Source organism: Mesoplodon densirostris, chromosome X (genome assembly GCF_025265405.1).
Source record: "Mesoplodon densirostris isolate mMesDen1 chromosome X, mMesDen1 primary haplotype, whole genome shotgun sequence".
Classification (NCBI taxonomy): Eukaryota; Metazoa; Chordata; class Mammalia; order Artiodactyla; family Ziphiidae; genus Mesoplodon; species Mesoplodon densirostris.
The window spans coordinates 51,989,396-52,009,557 of NC_082681.1; positions in this window are offsets into that span (position 1 = coordinate 51,989,396).

The window sequence follows — 20,162 nt, forward strand, 5'->3', positions numbered from 1 at the left end:
AATTTTGTCTCTGAATTATCTTCCTAATCTTATTCTCTCTATCCTCAAGTTCCACTGTCTTAGTTGAGGTTCTCGTAGTTACTTTTAGTGTTGCAATAGAGTCCTAACAGGTTTTCTTGCTTCTAATCCACTTCCTTCAAGGTGATCTTTTTTAGGACTCAAATCTGAGGATAATCTCTCCCCTGATTAAAATCCTCTGTGTCTATTCATTGTCTATTAAATCAAAGCTACTTATGGTGACATCATAGGCACGTCATGGTCTTGACTCTGCCTAATCCCTCCAAGCCTTGATTTTGGACAATCCTCCACAGAGATGGAGCCAACTGGGTGTCTTAGCTGGGCAGAGCCATGGAGTATGTATGTGGGACTTCATCCACATCCGAATATCTTGAAGAAAAATAATTTTCTAACTGTTGCTGACATGTTCATGCATGAAGTTGATTATGGAAGTTATGAAATATAAATCATGGTTCTATTTGTTCTACAATTCTTTGGCCAACCTTAAAAAAAGAAAAAGAAAGCTATGAGAGCAGTCTTATGAAGAAACCCATGTTTATTATGTTAGATGGTACCTCCTCAACAATGTTACTCACACTATGCTTCCAATGCCTTCCTTACACCTTATGCTTTAGTGATTCTGAGCACCCTCTGCTATTTTACTCTACAGGGCATTTTCACATGCTATATTCTTTGCTTGGGTTTCCCTTACTCCCATTGTCTACCTGAAAATTCTCATTTAGCCTTCAAAATACTGCCTAGATATTACCAGCTCCTGAAAGACTTCCCTGATCTCATCTCTGCCGTGTTTTTCTTCTGAGAAGACTTTGAGATCCTTTAAAACATGCCTCATTTGTTAGAAAGATTGAATTAAAATAGAGGTCAAATCAATATGCCATGGAAGCATAGAAAGAGGATTGATTAAATCTGTTTCAGGAGAGCAGGGAAAATGGCAGAAAGCACTCAAAATTTCAGTAGATTGTTCGTTTATTAGCAATCTATGTGGCAAGCACTTTTATAGGGGCTAGATATATATTTAGTAGTGGACAAGACCAACACAGTCTCTGATATTATAGAGCTCAGAGGCTAGTTGGGGAGACAGAAGTTAAACTAAAAGGAAAAAATCCTGTAAATAAATAAAAATATATAAATTATGAAACATGGTAAGAAGTAAATGTTTAAGGTGTTATGAAAGCACCTAAATTGGATTGGCAGGGGGAGTGGTCAGGGCAGTCCATGCTAAGGAGATGTCCCTTAAGCTCAGACCTAAATAATGAGCAGAAGTTAGCCGGTGTAGAGTGGGAAAAGATTATTCCAGGCAGAGGGATCAGCACGTGCAAATACCCTGAAGCAGAAAAGAGGTTGTGTTTGGAGAGTAAAAGGAAAGTCAGTGCGGTGATAATATAGTGAATGAGGAGGAGAGTTGCTTGAGATAAGGCTGAAGAGGTAGGCAGGGACCATATGATACAAGATTGTATCTATTAGGACTGTTTTGGGCTTCATGTAACAGAAACCAAGTTATGGTGGTATAACAAAATAAGAAGTTTATTTTTCTGACATAAAGGAGCCTCAGTGTCAGCAGTTCAGGACTCATACAAGCATCCATCTTTTTGTTCTATGATCCTTTGAGCATGGCTTCCATCTTCATGCTTCCAAGATGGCTGTTTTACCTCCAGGCAGCAAAAGGAGAGAATGAAAAGGGCAAAAGACATGTGACAACTAAGTCTGTCTCTTTCCATAAGGAAAGTAACAGTTTTCCTGGAAGCCCTATCCTGCAGATTTCCGCTTATCTATTAGTTAGAACTGGGTTGGATGGCTGCCCCTAGCTATAATGTAGTATGAGGGGGTTTTATTTTCAACTCAGCCTATTACTACTCCTAAAAGAATCCTGGTTTTATTATAGAAGGGGAAACCTATTGGGTAGGCAGTTTGCAGTTTCTGCCACAAAGGATGAGGGGTTTCTTAGTTTATTCTAAGAACAGAGGGAATTTATTGAAGGGTTTTAAGCAGGGGAGATACCCAGTTCCTTTTATGTTTATTAACATCTCTCCGGCTGTTGTGAGAATGGTGAATTGTAAGGGGACAAAAATTTTTAAAGGTTGACCAGTTAGAAGGTAATCGCAAGAGATTATGGTGGCTTGGATTAAGGAAGTGGTAGTGGAGATGGAGAGAAGTAGACAGATTTGGGAGGTATACTTTAGAGGTAGCATGTACTTGGTGATAAATTGGATACACAGGGTGAGAGAAAGGGAGGAATAAAAAATGATTAATGTATTTCTGGTTTGTGCATTTGGGTGGAGAGTGGTGCTGTTCACTGGGATTAGGAAACATGGAAGACCAGTTTGGGGTGATGAGTATGGACATGTTGAATTTGAACTGTTTATGAAGCATGCAAGAGGAGATGTCTTGTTGGTAGTTGAACATATGTGTCTGGAACTCAGAAGACAGGCCCTGGAGTGGATACAGAGATTTGGGAGCCATTTGCCTGTGGATGGTATTCAAAGCTATGGGAGTTGATGACATGGTCTAGAGAATGAGTGCAGAATAGAAGGAGAAAAAAGCTCAAGACTGACCACTGGGGAATCTTCAAGAGTTATTTATTTAAAAATAGACTTTTAGAATGGTTTTCACATTTTTATTAAAAAATACATACTCATTATAAAATAAACAAGCAATATAGAAAAGTGCAAAAAAGAGGGAGAAAATACCTCCAAACCTGCACTAACCAGAAATAACCATTATTGTGCCTTAATTTCCTTATCTGAATAAAGGAGGATAAAAAAAGTAACTATAAGATTGCTGTGATAACTTACTGAGATAATCCATTTAAAGTGCTTACTTTGCAATCTTGCAGATATTAACAGTTCATAAACATTAATTACTAAGATTAATGAACATTATTCTGGATATCACTTTTATTATAAAGGATTGAGAAATGGATAGATATAAAATTTTAATAGAAATAATATACATGCTCTTTTGAAAAGTATGAAATGGAACAAAAGAAAAATAAATCAACGTGAAAGTAAAGAAATTGATAAACTTCAGATAAATGCTTCTCCCCCCCTCAAGAAATAGTAGTCTCTGAAAGGCTATTTTAAAGTTAAAATCAAAGATTTGGAAAATATAAAGAGGTTATAGTTATTATATTTTTATCTCCATGTTTCAATTTTTGATAGTGTTAGACTGATTCCATGGGTAGTTGGTTAAGAACAAGGGTTCTGAAGACAGCCTGCTTGGATTAAGATCAGTTCTGCCACTTACTAGCTACAAGGTGGGCAAATTATGTAATCTCTATGTGCCTCATTTTTCTCATTTATAGAATGGGGATTAAAAAGTGCCTACTTCATTGGGTTGTGAGGAATAAAAGAGTTAATACATATAAAATACTTGGCACAGTGCGTGGTACATAATAAACTATTATTATAAATATGAGGAAATGAGTTATCATTATGAAATATGGTGAAATGCACTTCCCCTCACAACTCATGATTTTTGTTAGCTATATTATTATTTTTACCATCTCATAGTTTATAACATTTACATTCTGTTCTCCACCTAGAATTCTCTAAGTTGTTTGGTCTTGCTTCTGTGTTTAAATGAATTCAGTGCTTACCACTACTCCTTTTATCACAGCTACTTTATTCCTGAGTTCTTTGTTTTGATATATCTCTTGGTTGTCTAGATTTTATCAGCTACTAGTTCTTTTTTTTAAAAGCAGCCCTCATGAGTGTTGCATTTCTTGAATTTTGGCATGTTTGAGAGTATCTGTCTGTTGAAGGGCAAACAGATAGGATAGAAAATTCTTGCACACTTTTGTTCCCTCAGGAGTTTGTCGATATTGCTCCATTGTCTATGGCATTGTGGGTTACACTAGTCTTTTCACCATGGTCTCTTCCATTCATCCTTTATCTGGATGCATTTCATTGTAGAAATTCCAGTATTAGAAGTTAAATGATGGAGGAGGACACTGAGGTATCAGAAAGCCAAGAGAACTGTAGGTTTAACAAAGATGGCAGTGGTGAGCTCTGTCAAAAGCCTCTGCAAGGTCAAAAGGCTATTAAAAATAGGGTTTCGGTGGGTGGGGGAGTGTGGAAGAGCATCTTGGGCTGTAAGAATAACGTGAGCAAAGTCATATAGGTGTATAACCCAGCTTTGCAAGGTTACAGGGAGGGAAAGGGTACTCAGGGCAGGCTTCCAGGAGAAAGTGACAAAGAAATCAAGACTTGCCAGATGAATAGCCAGGCGAAGATGTCGACAGAGACAGTGCTCCAGGCAGAGGGAAATCATGGACAAAACCTTGAAAATGTGAAAGAGGATGGAATGTTTGAGCAACTGCAAGAATTTTAGTGTGGAAGGAGTGTTTAAATTTTTTTCCATTAGAAAGAAGTACATCCTCACTGGCAAATAATCTATCAAAAGTAGGAAGTAAAAAAATCAAAGTTTTTCTCCACCTCTGCAAGTCCTCAGAATTAACCACAAACACTTTAATGAGCATTATTTTATATCCCTTACTCTTCAAGTGAAAATTCACACTCATATATACATGTATGTATGTATCTATACAGTATTAATAATTGTAAAAATATATCATCTTACAAAAACATTCATGTTTGTCTGCTACTTGATATTGCCACTTAGAAATATATCACAGATATCCTTCCTTGTCAATACAAGAACTCTATTAATAGCTGAATAATATTCCATATACAATGAAATGTACTATAATTTATTTAATGGTTACTTATTGATGGACATTTAGGTTACTTCTAGCTTTTTGAGATTATTAAGAATGCTGCAGTAAGCCCACTAGTACATTATAAATATCTTTGCCCACTTCTACAAGCACTTCTGTGGGATAGATTCTTAGTAGGGTGTTTTAGTTTCCTAGGGCTGCCGTAAATAACCACAAACTTGGTGGCTTAAAACAACAAAAAATTATTCTGTCACAAGTCTTGCCTTTTCCTGGCTTCTCATGGCTCTGGGCAATCCTTGACATTCCTTGGCTTGCGGCTACATCACTAAAATCTCTGCCTCTGTCCTCACATGACCTTCTTCCTTCTGTGTGTGGATCCGCATATCTCCAAATCTCCTTTTCCTTATAAGGATGGCAGTCATTGGATTTAGGCTGAAAATATTACCTCTCATTTTAATTATAGTCCTGTTAGTATTTCTTCTGTAGATTGCTTGTTAATATCTCTTCTCCAATTCTATTGTTTTTTTAAAAAAATGGATCATTTTATTGAGATATAATTCACATACCATAAAAATCCGCCATTTAAAATTGTACAATTCATTGGGTAGTAGAGTCATTTTCACAATGTTTATTCTTCCAATCCAAGAACATGGTATATCTCTCCATCTGTTTGTATCATCTTTAACTTCTTTCATCAGTGTCTTATAATTTTCTGCATACAGGTCTTTTGTCTCCTTAGGTAGGTTTATTCCTAGATATTTTATTCCTTTTGTTGCAATGGTAAATGGGAGCGTTTTCTTAATTTCCCTTTCAGATTTTTCATCATTAGTGTCTAGGAATGCAAGAGACTTCAGTGCATTAATTTTGTATCCTGCTACTTTACCAAATTCATTGATTAGCAATAGTAGTTTTCTGGTAGCATCTTTAGGATTCTCTATGTATAGTATCATGCCATCTGCAAACAGTGACAGCTTTACTTCTTCTTTTCCAATTTGGATTCCTTTTATTTCTTTTTGTTTTCTGATTGCTGTGGCTAAAACTTCCAAAACTATGTTGAATAATAGTGGTGAGAGTGGGCAATCTTGTCTTGTCCCTGATCTTAGAGGAAATGGTTTCAGTTTTTCACCAAAGCTACAGTAATTAAGACAGTATGGTACTGGCACAAAAACAGAAATATGGATCAATGGAACAGGATAGAAAGCCCAGAGATAAACCCACACACATATGATCACCTTATCTTTGATAAAGGAGGCAAGAATATACAGTGCAGAAAAGACAGCCTGTTCAATAAGTGGTGCTGGGAAAACTGGACAGGTACATGTAAAAGTATGAAATTAGAACACTCTCTAACACCATACACAAAAATAAACTCAAAGTGAATTAAAGACCTAAATGTAAAGCCAGACACCATCAAACTCTTAGAGGAAAACATAGGCAGAACACACTATGACATAAATCACAGCAAGATCCTTTTTGACCCACCTCCTAGAGAAATGGAAATTAAAACAAAAATAAACAAATGGGGGGCTTCCTTGGTGGCGCAGTGGTTGAGAGTCCGCCTGCCGATGCAGGGGACATGGGTTTGCGCCCCAGTCTGGGAGGATCCCACGTGCCACGGAGCAGCTGGGCCCGTGGGCCATGGCCTCTGAGCCTGCGTGTCTGGAGCCTGTGCTCCACAGTGGGAGAGGCCACAGCAGTGAGAAGCCTGTGTACCGCAAAAAAGAAAAAAAGAAAAACAAATGGGACCTAATGAAACTTAAAGCTTTTGCACAGCAAAGGAAACCATAAACAAGAAGAAAAGACAACCCTCAGAATGGGAGAAAATATTTGCAAATGAAGCAATTGACAAAGGATTAATCTCCAAAACATATGAGAAACTCATGTAGCCCAATATCAAAAAAACAAAGAACCCAATCCAAAAATGGGCAGAAGACCTAAGTAGACATTTCTCCACAGAAGATATACAGACTGCCAATAAACACATGAAAGAATGCTCAACATCATTAATCATTAGAGAAATGTAAATCAAAACTACAATGAGATATCATCTCACACCAGTCAGAATGGTCATCATCAAAAAATCTACAAACAATAAATTCTGGAGAGGGTGTGGAGGAAAGGGAACCCTCTTGCACTGCTGGTGGGAATGTAAATTGATACAGCCACTATGGAGAACAGTATGGAGTTTCCTTAAAAAATCTAAAGATAGAACTACCATACGACCCAGCAAACCCACTACTGGGCATATACCCTGAGAAAACCATAATTCAAAAAGAATCATGTACCAAAACGTTCATTGCAGCTCTATTTGCAATAGCCATGACATGGAAGCAACCTCAGTGTCCATCAACAAATGAATGGATAAAGAAGATGTGGCACATATATACAATGGAATATTACTCAGCCATAAAAAGGAACGAAACTGAGTTGTTTGTAGTGAGGTGGATGGACCTAGAGACTGTCATACAGAGTGAAGTAAGTCAGAAAGAGAAAAAAAAATACTGTATGCTAACACATATATATGGAATCTAAAAAAAAAAGGGTCATGAAGAACCTAGGGGCAAGATGGGAATAAAGATGCAGACCTACTAGAGAATGGACTTGAGGATACGGGGAGGGGGAAGTGTAAGCTGGGACAGAGTGAGAGAGTGGCATGGACATATATACACTACCAAACGTAAAATAGATAGCTAGTGGGAAGCAGCCACATAGCACAGGGAGATCAGCTCGGTGCTTTGTGACCACCTAGAGGGGTGGGATAGGGAGGGTGGGAGGGAGGGAGATGCAAGTGGGAAGAGATATGGGGACATATGTATATGTATAACTGATTCATTTTGTTGTAAAGCAGAAACTAACACACCATTGTAAAGCAATTATACTCCAATAAAGATGTTAAAAAAATTGTACAATTCAGTAGTTTTTTGTATATTCAAGAGTTGTGCAACCATTATCACTATCTAATTCCAGAACATGTTCATCACCCGTAAAAGAAACCCTGTATCCATTACCAATCACTTCCTGTTTATCCCTTCCCCTAGCTCCTGACAACTACTAATCTACTTTTTGTCTCTATGGATCTGTCTATTCTGGATGTTTCATGTAAATGGGATTATATGTATCTGGCCTTTTGTGTTTGACTTCTTTCATTTAGCATAATGTTTTCAAGGTTTATCCATGTTGTAGCATGTAGAAGCATTTCATTCTTTATTGCCTAACAATATTCCATTGCATAAACTTACTACATTTTATTTAATCATTCATCAGTAGATGGAAATTTGGCTTGTTTCCATTTTTTGGTTGTTATGAATAATGTTGCTATGCACATTCACGTACAAGTTTTTGTGTGAACATATGTTTTTAAATTCTCTTGAGTATATCTCTAGGAGTAGAATTGCCGGGTCATCTGGTAACTCTGTGTTTAACTTTTTGAGGAACTATGTAACGTTTTTGGGCAGCTACACCATTTACATTCCCACAAACAATATTTGAGGCTTCCAATATCTCCACATCCTTACCAAGAATTGTTATTGTCTTTTTAAAAAGAATTACAGCTATCCTACTGGGTGTGAAGTGGTATTTCATTGTGGTTTCAATTTGCATTTCCCTAATCACTAATAATGTTGAGCATTTTTTCATGTGTTTATTAGCCATTTGTATATCCTTTTAAATGTCTGTTCAAATCCTATGCCCATTTTTAAATTGGGTTATTTGTCTTTTTATTATTGAGTTATAAGAGATTTAAAAATATATTCTAGATACAAATCCTTTGTTAGGCATATAATTTGCAAATATTTTCTCCCATTCTATGGTTGACTTTATTATTTATTGATCATGTCCTTTGATGCACAGAAGTTTTAATTTTGATGAATTCCAACTTATGTATTTTTTCTTTTGTTGCTTGTGCTTTTGGTGTCATGTCTAAAACTCCATTGCCAAATCCAAGGTCAAGAAGATTCATCCCTATGGTTTTTTGCTAAAAGTTTTATAGTTTTAGCTCTTACGTTTAGGTCTTTGATTCATTTTGGGTTAGTTTGTGTATGTGGTGTGAGGTAGAGATCTAAATTTATTCTTTTGCACATGGATATCCAGTTTTTTTTTTTTTTGAAGTACGCGGGCCTCTCACTGTTGTGGCCTCTCCCATTGCGGAGCACAGGCTCCGGATGCGCAGGCTCAGCGGCCATGGCTCATGGGCCCAGCCGCTCCACAGCACGTGGGATCTTCCCAGACCGGGGCACGAACCCATGTCCCCTGCATTGGCAGGTGGACTCTCAACCACTGCGCCACCAGGGAAGCCCTGGGTATCCAGTTTTTACAGCACCATTCATTGAAAAGACTGTCTTTCCTGTTGAATGTCTTGGCACCCTTGTCAAAAATCAATTGACCAAAGATGTTTGGTTTTATTGCTGGGCTCTCAATTCTACTCCATTGGTCTAGGTCTATCCTTATGCCAGTATCATATTGTTTCGATTACTGTAGTTTCTTTTATATTTATTTATTTATTTGGCTGCACTGGGTCTTAGTTGCAGCTCGCAGGATCTTGTGTGATCTTTGTTGCAGCATGTGGGATCCTTAGTTGCAGCATGCAAACTCTTCGTTGCAGCATGTGGGATCTAGTTCCCTGCCCAGGGATCGAACCTGGGCCCCTTTCATTGGGAGCACGGAGTCTTAGCCACTGGACCACCAGAGAAGTCCTGATTACTGTAGTTTTTGTAAGAAGTTTTTAAATCAGAAAGTGTGACTCCTTCAACTTTGTTCTTTTTTTTCAAGATTGTTTTGGCTATTATGGGTTCCTTGCATTTCCATATAAACTTTAAGATCAGTGCTTTTAATCTCTGCAAGGAAGGCAGTTAGAACTTTGTTGGGGATTTCTTTGACTCTGTAGAGCAATGTGAAGGAGTATTGCCTTCTTAAAGGTATTGTCTTCCAATCAATGAACATAGGATGATGTCTTTTCATTTAATTAAGTCTTCTTTAATGTCTTTCAATTATGTTTTCTAGTTTCCAGTGTACAAGTTTTACATTTCTTGTGTTAAATTTCATCCTAAGATTTTATTCTTTTTGATGCTATTGTAACTGGAATTATTTTCTTAATTTAATTTTGTATCATTCATTGCTAGTGTATAGAAATACAAGTAGTTTTTGTATATTGATCTTGTGTTCTGAAACCTTGCTGAACTTGTTTATTAAGCCCAATAGTTTTTAGTGGATTAGTTAGTTTTTTTCCACTATAGGATCATAGCATCTGCAAACAGATAGTTTTTTCTTTCTTTCCAATTCTGATTCCTTTTATTTCTTTCCTTTGCCCAATTTTAATGGCTAGATCCTTTGGTAGATATATTGGATTTTGTAAATTCAGTTTTGGACAGGCTGAGTTAGAGGTGCTTGAGCATAATTCAAGTAGAGAAGTCAAGGAGATGATTCACTATTCGGGTCAGGAGAGTGATCTGGTCTAGAGATTCAAATTTAGTAGATGTTAACTTAGAGATGTTAAATGAAGCCCCTTGAAAAAATAACCTTGCCCAAGAAGAATGTTTAGAATGAGAAGAGGGCTGGAACCGAAATCAATATCCCATAAGGAATGGAGATAGGAAGAGGATATCACAAAGGAAACTAAGTAGTCACTGCCAGAAAATTAAGAGTTAAATCTTGAGAACCTGATGTCATGAAAGTCAAGGGAAGCAAGAGTTTCAAAAAATGGGCGTGGTCATTAGTTTGGGGGATGTGAAATATTTCAAATGCTGCCAAAAAGTGTAATAAAATGATGTCTAGGATAGATTACAGCATGTTAAAATGTTCAAGGAACGAAAATTGGTAAAGGTGATGGTGAAGATGCTAAAGACAGGGGGAATAATCAGCAGCCTATATTTATTTCAGTCAGTAAACAGTATCCTTGGATTTGGATTATACCTGAATTTTCTGTGTATTGCTTATGCTTTTTTGATGTGGTGGAAAACTCACTGTAGAGAACTCTTTGCTTGGAAGACCTTGTTCTAAGGGGTCATATATGAACAGGTGCCAGGTAGAAGCAGCCTGATCTATTCTCTCTACACCAGAGTTTCTCAAAGTATGCTCTGACTTGCATTAGAATCACCAGCAATACATTTTTTTTTTGCGGTACGTGGGCCTCCCACCGCCATGGCCCCTCCCGTTGCGGATCACAGGCTCCAGATGCGCAGGCTCAGCAGCCATGGCTCACGGGCCCAGCCTCTACGTGGCATGTGGGATCCTCTTGGACCGGGGCATGAACCCGTGTCCCCTGCATCGGCAGGTGGACTCTCAACCACTGCGCCATCAGGGAAGCCCCCTAGCAATACTTTTTAAAGATACAGATTGGTGGGTGTAATTACAGACCTACTGAATCACAATCCAAGATGTTGTACCCTGGAATCTGTATTTTACCAACTTTCCTCAGATCATTCTCATGCATACCTAAATTGGAGAAGCCTGGCTCTGGAAGAATCACCTTCTTCCAGTTAGTTAAGCTGACTCATTTACTCCAATGTAACAGAGAAGAGACCCACCTACCCAAAAGAGACACTGATTATAGAGACATGAGTTTATTTGATGCCTTTGTGTACATGGGTGTGCAGCCTCACAGAATGTTTGCCAAGTGTCAAAACATTCTGTTATGTTACCAATGATGTCATTAATGTTTGGCTGAAATAGTGGTGTCCATTCTCTGTAGATTATTGAATCTTTCACTGGTCAGATTCTGTCTTTCTATACTCTTCACCTCTTAAGGTTCTTGCTTTCAGCCCAACCTCTATCCCCTTTGATTGGTAACTACATCAACCAACAAAAAAGGACAGCTTAGGGGTGGAAACTGACCATCTAATCCAAGTCTTCAGGTTCTCTGTAAAATGACGAGCCTATATCAAATGTTATCTAAATTTTTAGGTTGCTAACAGCTTCTCATACTTTTCAGCTTCATACCTCTTTGTATTTTTCTTTGTGCATTGTCTTCTGTCCTGACCAACCAGTTAGTCTCTTTTATTTCTTCCCTGTTTACTTCGTGTGATCACTCACAGAGTGTGTTGTTTTATTGATTATAGCATCAAGGAAAGCTGGGACTAAAATGACCTTAGCAGGAGTTCCCTGGTGGAGCAGTGGTTAAGAATCTGCCTGCCAATGCAGGGGGCACAGGTTCAAGCCCTGGTACAGGAAGATCCCACATGCCGTGGAGCAACTAAGTCCGTGTGCAACAACTACTGAGCCTGCGCTCTAGAGCCTGCGAGCCACAACTACTAAGCCCATGTGCCACAACTACTGAAGCCCACATGCCTAGAGTCCATGGTCTGCAACAAAGAGAAGCTACCACAATGAGAAGCCCACGCACCACAATGAAGAGTAGCCCCTGTTCACCGCAACTAGAGAAAGCCCGCGCACAGCAAGGAAGACCCAATGCAGCCCAAAATAAAATTAATTAATTAATTAGTTAAAAAAGATAAAATGACCTTAGCAATTTTCTGCTCCAATCCTTATTTTTAAGATAGGAAAACTGAAGGTCAGTCATGAAACAACTTGCCCAAAGTAACACAGCTAGTTAGTGATCCATCTAGAACAAGCACCTGGGTCTCCTGATTCCTTTTCCAGGGCTCTTCTCATTGTAGCAGGGTTAGTTATCTCCACAGAAGACAAATGAATAATTTTTCATATGTTCTTCAAGCAGGACCAAATCTGGGGTGCAAAGGAAGAACTGAAGGAAAATAGTGAGTTTCTTTTTAAGCTTAGCCTGTTAAAGAGATTTAGCCTTCAGCCACTATATTAGTTTTCATTTTTCCCCCCTTCTCTGCCAGAAACAATAAAATGACTGCTGTGGCACTGAGAGCAAAGCAAGGTATTATACTTAAATCTGAGTTTAAATGATTTACAATTGAGTGGGAAGACTGTCTGGGGTACTGGGTTTACCAAGCTATTTCTGAATGCCACAGGCAAGCCATGTGACCCTCATCAAATCACAATGAGTCTAAGTCCCTCAGTTTCTTCATTTTACAGGGCGGACTGTACTCAGAGTACTTAGGCAGAGACCAATGAGAAAGCAGTGACAAAAAAAGAAAGAAGTTACTTATATTCAAGGGGTATCAACTCTGGGCAACTTAGTGACTGTCTTTTACAAAGGATAAGATTGAGGCATAGAAAGGTAAATGGACTCCTCACTGCCTCACACTGTAGCTTGATTAATATTCACTTTTGAAAACTTAAAAAAATCTCCAAGATAAATAGAATATCACATTTTAAAATGGGAGAAAAATCTGGAATAATAGAAGATGTTTTTCTTCTTACTGATCTTTTTTCTTTCTAAATAAGCCTTTTGGATATTACCAATAGTGTCATTAGAAAGTGAGCATGAAGTAGAGAGACAGGAAAAGAAAGAGACCATTCAAAGAGAATTTGACAAAAGAGCAATGACCCTAGGGAGAACAAAAGACCTCAGAGAGACGTGGTAAAGTCAAGTAATTTGGGTGAAAAGAACATGTGGTGTTGTGCAGTAGTAGGTGCCAGGGAAGATAGATGGAAAATAGCATGTGCCTGACCAAAGAGCTAATTTTTTTTTAAACTGAGAACAGTAGGAGATAAATGGGCAGTCTCCAAGGTGCTCTGGAAAATCAATCACAAACATCATCTATAAACAGCTGACTTAATTCATTCTATTCCTATTACAATAAATCTGACTGGCATATAAAATTCGTGTGCCTGGAAATACTAGCCTGAAAAATTACTTTTGGGCTCTTGCTTGAATTTTTACGTGAATAAAGAAAACTGGGAAACCACCAAAAAACACAGAGAACCCAACTATTTCCTTCTCCAGAGAACATTTCAAGGCCCAGATCCAGCCTAGTGTGTGGATAATAATTGACTATATAAAATAATTAGTAAATTTTGGTTATCCAAAATGAGGAGTCTGTCTGTTATACATGAAGATACAGAACTTCCACTAGGACAGGTACTTGGAGTACTTTTTCTCATACTGGGGGCGGTTTTTGAATTGATGCATCTGTACTTTCTCACCCTGCCTTCCTCGTGTTCAATGCTAAGAGGCTGGCCACAGAACAGAAAAAATTGAATGGCCCACCCAGCGTTTGGACCCATGCCAACTGATTCTAATGAAAACTCCATTGAAGTGGCTGTAATGGATTCGCAAGCCTTAAATTAAAGCTACTGAAAAAGAACAATATTTTTTATAACATAAACTTACTATAAACCAGCTCCAATTGATGATAAGCAAATCACTTCCGAGTGGTCAGGCTCTTTTCGTGCATGTTGCTGGGCACTTGGTGGGCTCAGCAAGTACTTACCAAGTACTCTAGGGACTTGTACCCCTCAATTTTGGAAAATTTTCTTGTGCTATTAGATAATTTCATCTCCTTCATTTTCCCTCTTTCTGAACTCTAATTAGATAGCTATTATACCCCCAGATTAGCCCTCAAATTTTATTATCATTTGTCTTCTTTTTTTATATCTTTACCTTTTGGTTTTGCTTTTTAAAACAATACACTTTATTTTTTAGAGCAGTTTTACGGTAATAGCATAAGTGAATGGAAGGTACAGAGATTACTCTTGTACCCCCAGCCTTCACTTATGCATAGACTCTCCCACTCTCAAAATCCCCCACCAGAGTGGTACATTTGTTACAATTGATGAACCTACATGGGATCATCATAATCACCTGAAGTCCATACTTTACATTAGGGTTCACACTTTGTGTTGTATATACTATGGGTTTTGACAAATGTAAATGACATGTATCCACCATTATAGTATTGAACAGAGTAGTTTTACTACCCTAAAAATTCTCTCTGCTGTGCCTGTTCATCCCTCCCTCTTCACTAACTCCTGGCAGCCACCTTTCACTGTTTCTATAGTTTTGCTTTTTCCAGAATGTCATATAGTTGGAATCATATAATATGTAGCATTTTCAGATTGGCTTATTTCACTTAATAATATGCATTTAAGATTCCTCCATGTTGTTTCATGGCTTCATGGCTCATTTCTATTTAGTGCTGAATAATATTCCTTTGTTTGGATGTACCACAGTTTATTTATACATTCACCTACTTAAGGACATCTTAATTGCTTCCAAGTTTTGGCAATTTTGAATAAAGCTGCTATAAACATCTGTGTGCAGGGTTTTGTGTCGACGTAAGTTTTCAACTCCTTTGAGTAAATACCTAGGAGTGCAATTGCTGGGCTATATGGTAAGAGTATGTTCACTTTTGTAAGAAAGTACAAAACTGTCTTCCAAAGTGGCTGTGCCATTTTGCATTCCCACCAGTGATGGATGAGAGCTCCTGTTGTTGTACATCCTGGTCAGCATTTGGTGTTGTCAGTGCTCTGGACTTTGGCCATTCTAATAGGTGTGTAGTGGTATTTCATTGTTGTTTTAATTTGCATTTCCCTGGTGACATATGATGTAGAGCATCTTTTCATATGCTTCTCATCTGCATATCTTTTTTGGTAAGGTGTCTATTAAGGTCCTTGGCCCATTTTTTTAAAAAAAATTATTTATTTAATTTATTTATTTTGGCTGCATTGGGTCTTCGTTACTGCACGTGGGCTTTCTCTAGTTGCAGTGAGCAGGGGCTATCCTTCATTGCGGTGTGCGGGCTTCTCATTGCAGCGTCTTCTCTCGTTGCGGAGCACAGGCTCTAGGTGTGCAGGCCTCAGTAGTTGTAGCACATGGGCTCAGTAGTTGTGGCTCACGGGCTCTAGAGCGCAGGCTCAGTAGTTGTGGTGCACAGGCTTAGTTGCTCCGTGGCATGTGGAATCACCCCGGACTAGGGCTCGAACCCGTGTCCCCTGCATTGGCAGGTGGATTCTTAACAACTGCGCCACCAGGGTAGCCCCTTGGCCCATTTAAAAATCTTGTTGTTTGTTTTCTTATCGTTGTGTTTTAAGAGTCTTCGTATATTTTGGATAACAGAACTTTATCATATATGTGTTTTGCAAATATTTAGTCTTAGTCTATGGTTTGTCTTCTCATTCTCTTGACAGTGTCTTTCACAGAGCAGAAGTTTTTCATTTTAATGAAGTCCAGTTTACCAATTATTTCTTTCATGAATTGTGCCTTTGGGGTTGTATCTAAAAGGGCATTACCATACCAAAGGTCATTTAAGTTTCTTCCTGTGTTATCTTCTAAGAGTTTTACAGTTTTGCATTTTACATTTAGGTCTATGATACATTTGGATGTACTTTTTGTGAAGACTGTAGGATCTGTCTAGACTTATTATTATTATTATTTAAAATTTATTTATTATTTATTTATTTTATTTATTTTTGGCTGCATCGGGTCTTAGTTGCAGCATGCGGGATCTTTGTTGAGGCATGCGAGATCTTTCGTTGTGGTGTGTGGGCTTCTCTCTAGTTGTGGCCTTCAGGTTTTCTCTTCCCTAGTTGTGGCGCACAGGCTCCAGGGCACATGGGCTCTGTAGTTTGCAGCACACGGGCTCTAGCTGAGTTGTGTGAGCTTGGTAGTTGTGGCATGGGGGCTTAGTTGTCCCATGGCATGTGGGATTTTAGTTCCCTGACCAGGGAGTGAACCTGCATCCCCTGAATTGTAAGGTGGATTCTTTACCACTGGAACACCAGGGAAGTCCCTAGACTTATTATTATTATTATTTTGCATGTGGATGTCCGGTTATTCTAGCACATTTTCTTGAAGAGATTATTTTTGCTACATTGTATTGTCTTTCCCCCTTTGTCAAAGAGTAGTTGACTATATGTAGGTCTATTTATGGGCTCTCTATTTTGTTCCATTGATCTGTTTGTCTGTTCTTTTGCCAGTACCATGCTGTTTTGATTACTGCAGCTTTATAGTAAGTCTTGAAGTTGGATAGTGTCAGTCATCCAACTTTGTTCTTCTCCTTCAATATTGTGTTGGGCATTCTGATTCTTTTGCCCCTCTGTAAAAACTTTAGAGTCAGTTTGTCAATATCCACTAAATAACGTCCTGGGATTTTGATTGGGATTGCATTGAATCTATAGATCAAGCAGAGAAGAACCAATATCTTGACAATATTGAGTCTTCCTATCCATAAACATGGAATATTTCTTCATTTATTTAGTCCTTGATTGATTTCTTTCATCAGAAAGATTTGTGGTTTTCTTCATATATACCTTGTACATATTCTGTTAGATTTATATCTTAGTATTTCATTTTTTGGCTGTAATGTAAATGGTATTATGTTTTTAATTTCAAATTCCACTTGTTCATTGATGGTATATAGGAAAGTGATTGACTTTTCTATATGAATCTTGTATCCTATATTCTTCCAATCATTGCTTATTAATTCCAGGAGGGTTTTTTTTGTCACTTTTTGGATTTTCTACATAGACAGTCATGTCATTTGCAAACAATGACAGTTTTACTTCTTTCTTCCCAATCAGTTTACCTTTTATATTCTTTTCTTGTCTTACTGTACTAACTAGAACTTCCAGTACAATGTTAAAAAAGAGTGGTGAAGGTATATTCTTGCCTTGTTCCTCATTTTAGCAGAAAATGTTCTAGTTTCTTACCATTAAATATGATATTAGCTGTAGGTTTTTTATAGATGTTCTTTATTGAGTCACCCTCTAGTCCTAGTTTGCTGAGAGTTTTCATCATGAATGATTGTTGGATTTTGTCAAATACTTTTTTTGCATCTATTGATATGACTTGATTTTTCTTTTTTAGCCTGTTGATGGATTACATTAATTGATTTTCAAATGTTGAACCAGTCTTGCATACTTGGAATAAATCCCTCTTGGCCACTGTGTAAAATCCTTTTTATACACTGTTGGATTCAATTTGCTGTTATTTTGTTGAGGATTTCTGCACTGATGTTCATGAGAGATATTGGCCTGTAGTTTTTTTTTTTTTTTCTTGTAATGTTTTTGTATTACGGTGTTGCTGGTCTCATAGAATGAGTTAAGAAGTATTCCTTCTGCTTCTATCTTCTGAAAGAGATCATAGAAAATGGGTAAAATTTCTTCCTTTAATGTTTGGTAGAATTCTACAGTGACCTCTGGGCCTAGTGCTCTTTGGTTTTGAAGGTTATTAATTATTGATTCCATTTCTTTAGTAGATACATGCCTATTCAAATAGACTATTTCTTCTTATGTAATTTTGTCTATTTTGTTTTATAAATGGAAGATGCCCTCTACTTTATCTTCTAATATTTTGATTAAACTTATTATTTGTTTTCTTAAATTCAAAAGTGTCTTCTTGTTCTTTATGCTTTTTTTCTCTATAGAATTCTGTTCTTGTACTATGGATACAATAATTTCTTAATTTTCTGGGGAAATTAATATTAGCTTTTAAAAAGACTTTTTTAATGGAAGGGAATCACTTCAAAAATTGTCAAAATATGGGGAGAGAGAATGAGAATTGAGTAAAATGGTAGAATATGAAGTTAATCTATAGGAATCAATCAATATCTTTACTACATACAAGCAATCCATTAGAAGATGCAATGGAATAGAAGAACATTTTTACAACAGCAACAAAGAAGAAAAAACACTTAGCAAAAATTGTGCAAGACATATGAGAAAAACAGGACTGAAAGACAATATACCTGAAGAAATGAAAAGACATGCTCTATTCATGCATAGGGAAGATTCACATTGTAAAGATATTGATTCTCTGTAAGTTAATTTATAAACTTAATGCAATCCCAATAAAGTGTCGGTAGTTTTTCTTGAAGAGAATAAACAAGCAAAAGTAACTGGGACTCTATGAAATAGAAAAATAAAATATTGAAACATATTATAAAGCCTCAAGTGTTAAAAGTGTATAGTGTTGGTGAATGAATAGACAGCCCGATGAAACAAAAACAATTCAGAAACAGACCCAAATAGATATGGGAATATAGTATAGGGCATCTCAAATCAATATGGTAAAGGTGGAATTTTGGGGAAAGTGATGTCACCAAGATGGCAATATAAATTGTTTTTGACCTCATTTCTTCTCACAAAAAGAACAACTAACAACTATTGAAGAACAGAACACCATTGAGAGAATCATAGAACACTGAGGTGAGACTGAAGCACCTCCCTGCACCACAGAGATCAAGACAGGCTGCATTAGAAGGATAAGAGAAGCAACTACACATTTACTGCATTGCCCCTCCCCCAAGCCAGTGCAACACCATGTGGAGAGGTGTCTTCTGACCTCTAGTTCCTCCAGTGGCAAAAAAAGTTGGGGGGACAACTAGCTCTCCTCCTGCAGCAATGTGAGTCATTTTGTGGGAGTTCCTACTCTGATCTCACACCATGGGGATTGCAGGGGAATCTGTGGGACTAGGAATCTAATTGTGATGGAGAAGGAGGGGGGGACTTACAACAACCAGCACACAGATCTTGGCAGACCAAGTTCACACCTGCAGTGCCAAGTAGTAATCTCAACCAGCAGCATTGCTCATCTGCAGAACCAAGTTCGTGGTGCATGCTGACCAGAGAACTTGGTGGGGTGCAGATCTACCTAATTCAATCTTCAAACAAGGAGTTTTGCTGGCTCTAGAGCCTGGTTTGCCCATGACCAGGCAAGGAACTGAATCACATCCCCGTCTGCTGTGAATAGTGTCTTCCAGCCCCATTTGACCAGAAAGCTTGGTGAAAAATCTTGGAAGTTGTGCAACCCACTGGCACTTGAGTCTAGATGTGGGTGGGCAGAGACAATAGTTTTCAGAGCAAAGCCAGTGGCCGTGTTCACTAAGAGAACTTGGGGTGCAGGTCAGCTGAGTTAAGACAACAAACAAAGAGCTTTACGGGCTTTAGAGCTGATTCTCTCACTATGCCCAGGCAGGGAAACTAATTCATAACCCCACTCACTGCCGAATATATCCTTTAGCATGTCTGACCAGGGAACCTGACCAGAGCACATGGGAAGCTGCACAGCCCATTCAATAACCCTATGTACAATGACAGCTGTACACAGAGCAGATTCCATGGTTTCCCCTGTCTTCAGAGCAAAACCAGTGGCCTCATCTGACAGGGAATTCAGTGCACACTCTAACCTGATTTGGGTCCCCAAACAATGTACTATACAGGCCTCAGGTCACATTCTGCTGTCCTGCCAAAACAGGGAAGCTAATTCGTAGCCCCATCTGCTAGTGAATATAGTACCAAGTCCTGACCATCTAGTAATCCTGACCAGAGAATCTAAGCAAATTCAGAGCCTATCCTACACCTTCAATTGGGTAAGGAACCAAGCCAACAGTCCTAGCCAATTGCTCTCAGCCAGTGGCCACCCCGATGCCCATCCTCGGGGCTTGCATAATTGCCTCACCCCAATATAGACCATAATAGCAGGGTCCACCTGCCTAAGGACACTACCAGCAGACACACCCAGAAACCTAAATTAAACTGACTGGTGAAGAATAGTCTTTGCCAAAGTAAACCTGCAAAGTCTGGAAGAGGAGCTTGATTACTCAAATGTAAATATATCAATATTAGGAATTAAGAATCATGAAAAATCTGGTAAATATAATACCAC